Source organism: Acanthisitta chloris, unplaced genomic scaffold (assembly GCF_000695815.1).
Source record: "Acanthisitta chloris isolate BGI_N310 unplaced genomic scaffold, ASM69581v1 scaffold4336, whole genome shotgun sequence".
In the NCBI taxonomy this organism is placed as follows: Eukaryota; Metazoa; Chordata; class Aves; order Passeriformes; family Acanthisittidae; genus Acanthisitta; species Acanthisitta chloris.
In genome coordinates this window covers 60,785-70,929 of record NW_008677467.1, presented here as the reverse complement: position 1 = coordinate 70,929, position 10,145 = coordinate 60,785, and the positions used below count along the sequence as shown (strand labels likewise).

The following is a 10,145-nucleotide window of genomic DNA, read 5'->3' as shown; positions in this document are numbered from 1 at the left end:
AAGAATGGAAAATACCCTCTGTACCAGGGGTACAATGCCAAGGTACAGAGCTGTCCCTCCATAAGGCACCCTGGAAGCCTGTCAGAGCACACTGATTTTGGCTATTTTACATAGATATGCCTCCCGCGATATAGGGGAACAGAGCTTTGCTGCAGTAGGAAGAATTTCTTCACTGAAAGGGTGGTCAGACATTGGAACGAGCTGCTCAGGAAAGGGTATAAACATAACATGTGCCAGAAATTTTCTTGTAGAATTTTCAATCTGTATTCAAAGAAAAACAAGAAACCAAAAATGAGGAAACTGCACTGAAAACAGGATATTTGTATTGCTCAGAACTTCTTTTCTGGAAGGTCACAGTGATCCTGCAGAACAGCCCCAACACTTGCCTCTGACACCATGTATCTGCCTGGCCAAAGATGGAGAATCTAGATTTTTCCCTTTAAATCCACATCAGCTTCCTAAACTTCATAAAAGAAAACATGTAATAAATCCCTAAATGCCTCCCTTTGGGGCATGGAAAACCAACCAACCCCCCCAACGTATTCCATCACAGCATGGTGACCCAGGACTGTCCTTAAGCCCTGGAGCACACATTCCCATATTCTGCCTCTAAGTGTCCCACTTACTGTGGGACAAACAGCAAGAAACAGCTGGGCGAAGTTCAAGGAACTGGATTTTGGGCAAGACTGAAAAAGCACAAGAAAACTTGAGATTCATTAACTGTGGAAAAATTTGCTACATTGCCACAGTGCAAGTGACCCTTGAACCTGATCACATGTGTGAATGCAGCATACACAGTGCCTTGTAAATGCCAATAAACCCTGAGATGAAGTGCTGACTGAAGCCAAAAACCCTCTGGTATGAGTTCTGCCAGCTTTATAACTGCAATTCAATCTACTTCTTGAGAAAAGGTTAACAGGGGTCTAAACAGCAGCTTTTCAAGAAGACTTTGTTCTTGAGGAGATTTATTCTTAAATAAGCTTCAGAGAAGCCACTGTCTTGTGCCTCATGAGAATTAACTGTTACCTCTTCTGTGTTTCTTTACCTTTTCTTTCTGCTGTAATTTCCCATTTTGTAACCAATGTTTTAACCCTTCACCTCATGAGGCTAAAACTTGCTTTCACTTTAAGCCTGTCCAACACTTAGGGTCAGCTGGGATCAGCTGAAGCAACAATTAACGGCACATTTCACATTCAGGCACAAAGACAAATGCCCCTGTTCATCTGCAGTTCAGGAGAGAGGGGTTTGTTGTTAAATTGCAAGGATCTATTTGAGCACGAGAGATCTTTAGCAGTTTAACAGGTACCTCTCAAAACAAGAGTAGGGAGCTGTGGGGGAAAGCCACTGTTGCACCAGCAGTTGCCGAAACTCAAGAGCAGAGAGGACAACTTCCCTACATGGTTTCATGTCACAGCAGGTACCTGGAATTGCTTGGGAGTCACACACAGCATTTTTCTGCTAACTGATTTCAGCAAACCGCTCATTCCCTCTGTTTCCTCTTCTGCTGAGCTGTACCCATGTGTATGTCTGGCCACTGCACCAGGAGGCCTTTTGCACACAGAAGCAGCTCACTGCTTGGTTCCTCTTCTATCATAAAGTGCCACCTACACTGATGAGGTTTCTGAGTTATGTACAAAAATCAGACAGCCAACAAGAAACAAGTATTCATTTACACTGCAGTAGCACTCTCGAAGGCTTGGAAATACCAGTACATCAGGCACCTACAGAACCCCAACTTGGCCTTCAGGAGATGCACAGCTATGGAACTGCAGACTGGTTTCCTCCTCACGTCCACAGGTCACTTGGCACAAGAAAGGAGAGAAGCAGCTAAGTGTGTTCAGGCAGTTGTCCCTGACTTGTCCTCTTCACAGAGGAGAGATGGCAGAATTAGCCACATCCCCTTCCCTCCCACCCTCACCCTTCATTTGTCATCACAGCATTCAAGACTGTCACAAGTATTTTAAAATGTCACCTTCACTGTGATGGAAGAACACTGTTTACATGCTGGGAAAATGGATTAAAAAGTCTGGATCAGGCAGCAAGAACATCAACACCTCCAGCCTCACCTCAAACATGGTTAAGCCTCTCCTGAATTGTTGTTCTCAAGTCAGCCTCAGGGGAACAAAGCATCTCAGAGCCTGCAGTTTTGGGGAGGTCTAGCAAACATTGCCGATGGCATTAATAATTGCTAGAGGTGACTCAGGCAAGGCTTGGTTTGGTAAGATGATGGACTGGTGGTGCCTGAGAAACTGAGAAAGTCAAACACCTCTATACCCTGCTGGGCCACCTCCCTTTGCCTGGCATTTCTGACAGGACACAGCACTTCTGCAAATCAGGCCCCAGCCCAGCACAAGACAGGCACCCAGAATGCCTGGGACAGACAATGCTCCTTTCCTCTACATGGAGCTTCTCCTAAGCTTTCAGCAGCCTCAGCTTTCACACTCTCCATAATGGGTTTCTTCAATTGCCTCCATATGTGTGTTCTTAACTGGGGAAAGAAAAGGTAGAGTCTGATTCTGCACAATAAAGCAGCAAAGCTTACAGCCTGAGTTTGCAGCACTGGTATATCCACACAATACAGAATCAGGCAGAGTGTCCCATTTACTGCTTTCCACAAAATAAACCACTGACACACCACAGGTGAAGAAAAGTTGTGTGCTGACTGCTGCCGGAGTGCATGTCCAGAGCAGCCTCTCCTGGCTACAGTTTGCCACCAGAGGTGCAGATGAGAATAGCTGCCTGTATGAACTGTTTATTACCACTCCTTAGCATGGCTGTGTCATGATGGTTCAGTACTGGTTTTGGGAACGGCCTGACCCAGCTCTCCTTCCAGCTAATGCTTCCCAGTGGGCTGCTCACCTTCAACCCTCAGCAGTATTTGCACACTGCTGTGTGGTCCAGCCCCAGGCTGTAGCATTGCTGTTTGGTTATTACTTTGGCACACTGACACTTTTTGAGGCACATAAACTAAACCGTGGAGGAGGGTTTTTCAGTATTTCAGCCTGAGTTAAAGCTGGGCAGATTTCAAGAGACAGAGCAGAACTTTAACACACCCACCTCAATTTACTCCCTTCAAGTTTCAAGGCTGTGTGGCACACAGTGGATACAGTAAAGCTTCCCAAAAGGTTGCAAAAATTCACTTAAATTTGTGGGACAGTAAGTACATATATTGTAACAATTGATCCTCCTTGCCAGTAACATCAGCCTAGACTCACAGTAGCACTGACAGATTTTAAAGAGAAAGAAACATGCATGAATTTCATCAACTGCCTCCCTCAAACACATGTTCTTGGAAGTATCCCAGAGCTTGTGAGATCTTAAAACAAATGTTCATGCCAGGCAGGGAAGAGAGAGCGAGCCAAGTTACAGAAGTTACCAACTTCCTAGGGGGTTACTGACATGCTAGGCATGCAAAGCTATTGCCAGCATCTTGATTCATCAAGCTTTGAGGACGCGCAGAAACGGGTTTTAAACGCCGCAGCACTGTGTACAAAGTGGGCAAAACTCTTGTCCCAAAGCCCCTGCTTCTAAGAGATACTGAAGCTTACAACATCTCCCAAGAGAGCTGCTTCTCTGACAGCATACACCACTGGAAAACAGGAGAGAGGTAACAACTGGATAGAAGTCCAAACACTTTGAACATCACTGAACTCTATTCAGAGGTAAAGAAACTGTCATTTTCAGACTGACAGGCAGAAATTAAGTTATGCACTAGAGTTTCTGCAAATGCCATTCCAGAACACTAGGTATTTAATAGATAGACCATGCTTTAATAAACAAATGAAAAAATACTGAGCCAGTTTGCACCTCCATCCAGTTTCCCACCAAATCATCTGTAATCACTACAACACTAAGGAACCTTTTTTCAGTTGCCATGACAGCCTCATCACATTGTACCTTTACCAGCTCCCTTTCTCATTGTTCTGCTAAATAGCAGCAAGCTCTACTTGCTTCCTCTTCTACCAGATTCACAGTCAGCTGTGAGGGGTTGGAACCCAGCTTCTTTTAGAGACACAAAGAAGTGTCAGTTGGCCAAACTGACTAACCTAATCACCAAAGGATGAAATGGATCTTCCCTGTCCTGGCTAAGCTGAAGCTGAGCCATGGTCCTGAATGTTGACCTGATGCAGAACTACCAAGCATTTCTAACATAATGCACTAAAGACATGTTCATATGTAATGCCATGAATGGAAGTATGTGGTATGTTGTGAGCTGACACAAAAGTGAGGGGTATAGGTACTCAGATCACAGGAGCACAGTTGAGTCTTGATGACTGAGAGCGAAATTCACAGATAAACAGAAGATTTCCAAATCCCAGGCATGATAAGCCTGTTGTGGCAAGGATCAAGCATAATACACTCCACTTACACATGCAATGAAAGATTAAAACATACTTCAATCTGAGTGGACAATTGCCATAGAATCATAAAAGCTCCCCAGCACTGACCATCTTTGCACAGGCACACCACCATGCAGGAGTCTAAGACCTTTCTACAGTCTTATTTGCTTGGCACTGTTCCTTTCTTATTTAAAGTAGTAAGACTCACGGACCTTAGCAGGGATCTTACACCCCTTTTTTCTGCACCAAGCACCTGAACTGGATTTCAGTCACTCACCTGTTTGCTGGGCAGTCTGAACACACAGAGATGAAAACCAAATCCTCCTTAACCAAATGCAATTTTGTATAGAAAACCAGCAAACTAACAAAAAAAACACCCCAACCAGAGCAAGAAAAGTTCTAATCATAATCTGCTAGAGTGTGTAACTGTAGGTTGTAACTGAAGAAGAACAAACCATGGCATTGGTCACCTTATGTAGGCAGACAATTGGGTATAGCATTGTTTAACAACAGGATGTTTTGCACTGAACATCCAGTAACATTTCTTCACTTTCTCCACAGCATGTCACACAGGTCACACTAAAGCTAGAACAGGAACAGTTTTGACCAATTAAAGTTACTCTTTATATGAGTCAGGCCCAAATCCCAGCAACTTCAATAGGAAGCTCAACTGTGCCTCAGGTAAATTCCTGAGTATACAAGTGCTTCAGCAGGTTTGACCATCCTCAGAGCAGTGTCAGAGGAACCTTAAATATCACCTAGTGCTAAAGCAATTTGGAAGCCATTTGGGTTTACAACTGCTCTGCTGGATGCCCTGAACACATGCCCTGCTTGGATACTGCTAACACCTCCTGGCTTCTGTTGGATGTGAAGACTGGAAATGGAACACCCTGAGCTCAGTACTTCTCTTTCTTCATCTGCAAGATTTACTCCACTTAACAGATACTATCAAGACTCACAGAGGAAAAATATCCTACAAACAAAAACCACCCTCCTGATCAAGATGAACATTCCCCTGGCTAGTCTGGTTAAACTTGTCATGATTGTTTCATGCCAGCATGTTCTACCTAGTGAGTACACATCTTTCTGCAGCAGAACACAAACATCCAGTTAAACTGTCCCAGTGCTACAGGCCATACTATTTCTTTCATGCTCTGGAGCCTCATCCTAACTTTCTTGTGCTACCTTGACTCCCCTACAGTAGGATATCTGGGGAGGAGCTTAGAAAAGGTTAGCTTGCCTTAAAGCATATGGTTTTGTCTCTTCTCGTATCTCTTGTCACATAGGAAGATTCCCTCCTGGTCACAGTCATTGTCCTTGCCTATTCAACTCTCTTCCAAGTTGTGCTTCAGCACACTCCACAGTGGCAAGGAGAACTTCTCTGTCCAAGTATCCAGTTCTCCAAAACATCACCATCTTTATTCTCTCACACAGAACTCGCTACTAGCCTTAGAAACAGCACATCCAGAAAAGCATCCAAAAAAACCCACAAATATCCCCATCTTCCAGTTACTTGTCCCTGCTATGGAGACTTCCATTTTCAACTTTGATAATTTGTGTGTTTGCATCACTTCAGTATAACAGAAGAAACTGCAAAAGCTATTACTGACTTCTGGCAAGGACCTTCCAAATAGCCTCAAACTCTCTAGGGCACTCTTGAGAGTAATCCTCCCTCTCATCTTCAATCTGAGTCCTGCCACAGCTAGATGGGTGGTCTGAAACACCAGCTGCATCTGAAGCTTTCTGCAGAGACTGTGCATTTTCAGCATCTCAGACTTGAGGTTCAGGTTTAATTAACACCATGCTGAAAACAACAGAGCCAGGTTCACAGTCCCCCTCCAGTTAGTGCCCTGAATGAGCTTGCAGCAATAGCAGGTTTTTTATCAGTTGCTATTTGCATGTAAATTCATACATAAGGCTTCATCTTCTTTACACAATGCTTGTTCACAATAAAAACATGACAGTCTGACACAGCCAACAGGCTAGAAGGACAAGTCAGAGGGCAGCAAGAAAACTCACTTCAGTTTCTATAGGCTCTGGCAATTCTAGCAGAGTGGTGCACATGGTTCCCACTCAGGGACGATACTGAACATTAGTTCCGCCTTAGGAAGCAATTGAATGAACTTGCTAGCAAGAGCTCTAACCATACTTGCTAATAGGAGAAAAGACATTGTTTTCTCTCATTGCAGAGTTTCAGTTCTTGCCAGCAGGGCGCTACCCGACCTCTCCACTAATCTCCTGGTTGTTTAGCAAGCCAATAAGGAAAGAATTTACCCCTCCCTTTGCCCGGTTCCTGGATATCCTCCCAACCTGTGTCACCGGTACTCAGAGAAGGATGAACGTGACCCAACCAGACAGATAATAGTGTCACTGCTGTCCTTAGCCACAGCAGCAGGGTAGTCGGCTGCAGTGCTAAGCTGACTTAGCTGCCTCTGGAGCAACAACACAGGCAACAACATCAGCCTCCTAGTGCTGCAAACACACACTATGGTGCCTCAGAGCTTACACCTATCACAACACACTGCACAAGTTTTCATGCAAGTCACTTTGTAATTTGTTTAGTTTAGGTTTGGGGTTTTTTTTTGTTTGTTTGTTTTGGTTGGGTTTTTTTGGGAGGGTGTTCTTTGGTATTTTTTTTAAACTTAGCTTTTGCCCCTAGAGAAAAGGTTGTCTCAAACCCTTCCACATTTGCTAGGGTAGGACAGATCCCTGCCTAGCATATGATGGATTCAAGTCAAACCCTACTATATACCTACAGAGAGAGAAAATATGTGAAAAGTAGCATCGAAACTAAAGGCACACATACAACTGGCATACGAGCCATTTTCAACAGGAAGCACTTACTTTATAAACCTTTCCCAACTACCAGACAGGAAATTCACTGTCCAAGTTTGCTGCTTTTCTCATGGCAACTTCACCCCTTATGCTCTCAAGAGTCTAGGTTAAAGGTGGTTTGCTGCCTTGAGGATAGAAAAAAAAAGTCTATAAATCTATTTTTATTGAAAGAACATACAGCTACCTGTCATATCCCTCTAACCCAAACCTCCTGCTGTGTCATTCTCTGGAAGAGCAGGGGAAAACCAGCATGGCAGCAGTGACACTGTGACTGCAGAACAAAAAGATTCTGCAAGCTCCTCTTTCAGTCAGGAATTTTTCTTCTTAAGCCAGCAACTTCAGTCACACATAAGTTTTCCTTCTGCCTAAGGCAGGACTGGTGTTTGCCTCCAGAAGTTTTTTGCAGAGAGGGAGATGATGGGGAAGAAGACTAGCCAGCTTTGCTTTCAGTGTGAAATCCAGACAGGCAACATCCTTGTTTACCCTTGTGCACACAAACCAGCCTATGAACAGAAGCCACTCTTGGCAGCCCCTCCCCTCAGCAGCAGTCTGGTTTTAGGAAGAAGCAAGTCTTTTATTATTTTGTACCCTTTTTAGACTAGCTACGTCAACTAAACACCATCTTTTACCAAAGCAAAAAACACTTCCCAGGCAGCTGGACACAGAGAAAACACCTTGATAAGCTTTGATCATCAACAGCACTGCTGCTCCCCACCCACACCTTCCTTCCTGTTGAGACAGCAGTGACAAGGGGATGCACTTTAGTAGGAGACAGAAAAGCAGTCACCTCCACCCACATGCTCCAGCATGAGTGCCATCTCCATTTCTGAGTGCTAAATACCTTCAGGTTTCCAACTAATCATATTTGCCTGGATGCACTCTGAAGCTTTCAGCACAGCAGCTTCCTGCTATGCACCCTCTGCTCCTGCATTGTCCTCCCTAGGCAGAGTTTGGATTAATATTAGGCTAGGAAATGGCTCATCAAGTATTTCAGGGACAAACGTCACTGCTTGTAACAGCAGGTTTGTGCTGAACACAAAGAGCCACATGCTTTAGGCCAGGGTTTCTCTTGGCAGGCTGGCTCTGACAAGCACAACAATGACATGCTCTGGGAATTGGATTTGAGATTTTACCCTCTTCCAGCATCTTGGGGACAATTTTTAACATACACAATGAAATTTCAATACAAATGTCTCCTGAAGTCATTAGAAAGCCTTCTCCCTAGAGGACAAGCGGGTCCCTCCCTGTGGAAGTGAAGCATGCTCTGCTCCCCTTTCAAGGCAGGTCAAGGTGTTAGTGGATTTTCTTTTATTGCTCACAAGTGTGTTAATGTGTGTTTCAGCTATACAAATATAGTAGCCAGAGATTTGAAAAGGGACTCAGACTAAAGCTATCCTCTGCCAGCTGGAAACATTTGAGAACCTGGTGTTTCTAGCTGGAGACAGCATTCATACCATAAAAGACAGATTACCAGATGCCCAGGTTTTCCACTGGCCTGTAATTTCTGGGGTGGAGATGGGGACTGGAAGCAGGAGAACAGATTTTGAACCTTCTCCTTTTCAGCACTCTGGCTTTCTCTAGCACATGAGCAGATGGGTCATTTCCCAGAGGGACAAACCCGAGACAGCAGCTGCTGCCAGGGCCCAGTCACAACAGCTGAGGCTAAAGGACCTCTTTATATTTAACTTACAGGAGGCAGAAGTCAATAAAAGGCCTCCATTGTGAGCACACACACTTCTCGCCAACCCTGCCCCTAAAATATTTTAAGCCTTCCTAAAAGCACACTGGAAAACATAACCCTCTTTTGGGCTCTGTGTATTAAGCAGAGGCCAAAGTCCACTGAAAAATAAGCTCTCTGTCTTTACTGGCTCCAGATGCTGCTCACTCTGAAGTCAGTGACAGAAGAGCAAACTGAGCAGGACCAGAGCCTTCACAGGGAAATTACAGTTTCCCCAGCAAGGGCATACTCAGAAGAGGAGGCTTATTTTTCTTCACCTCATAATGTGAGCAAATGAGAAGAACCAAAGCAAAGAGATTTGTATATATAATCATATAGCCATGCATTTATATAATTAGACACAAGCACTTACAATGTGTACAGTAACAGGCACCCCTCACAGCCATCCCATACACACCAAAGCTGCCTTTTTCCTTTTTTTTTGTCCCTTCTTTCCTTTTTTTTTTCCCCTTAGGGCAGGGGAAGAAAAAGCAAGAAAGAAAAGACTCTAATTGCAGCCTTCCACCAATGCAGTCGCCATCTGGTAACTCAAGAGACACATGGAGCCGAATTATCTTAATTAACATGTTACAACAGTATTTAAAAAAACTCTATGCTTATTAACACTCAGCTGTGATTAGCCAACCACGGAGGAAGCCTGCTAGTGCAACATTAATTATGGGTCTTGTCTGTCTTTCTATTAGAAATATGATTTTCTTTCCCCACTAGTTTATCTCTCTCCTAAAAGAAAACCATTAGCATCAAAGCTTCCTCTAAAATGCAAATTATATTTACATTCTACAAGAGTCAAAATGTTTAGGCTATATATGAAGCTGCCACTGGTGCTTCTAAAGTGTTACAGACTGTCTGGGTATAAAATGTACATCTCTCTGCCCCTTAGAAAGCCTTGTTTCAGTTAAATAACTCCCACTCTCACTGAAATTTTAGGAGAAAAGTAAGTTTTATACCTTTAAAGTTCCTTTCCTCCTCCAAAACAGGACAGACTTTGCTGTATGCTAAGCTTTTGGAAAACCAAGACACAAATTCCAGGGCTAACAAAAACCACATCTGTGAAAGGAAGATTTCTGCAATGGAAAGCAGCAAGCAAAACACAACTGTACTCCAGCAGCAGATCTGTCTCTCCAGAAGAGTGCCACTCACTATGACAACTGTATTATTTTCCCTGCAATAGGCCCACCTGTAATGTGCTCCCCTCGGGTACATTCCTGAGTGATTCAGCCTGACAGGCTCCA

The 10,145-nt window shown here is 44.0% G+C and overlaps 1 protein-coding gene across 1 annotated transcript in view; it reads right to left on the bottom strand.

The window, feature by feature from the left end:
• KIAA0247 (KIAA0247 ortholog) overlaps positions 1–10,145 on the bottom strand; it is a 43,814-nt gene that overhangs the window by 7,778 nt on the left and 25,891 nt on the right. The gene's annotated exons all lie outside the window — the stretch shown is intronic.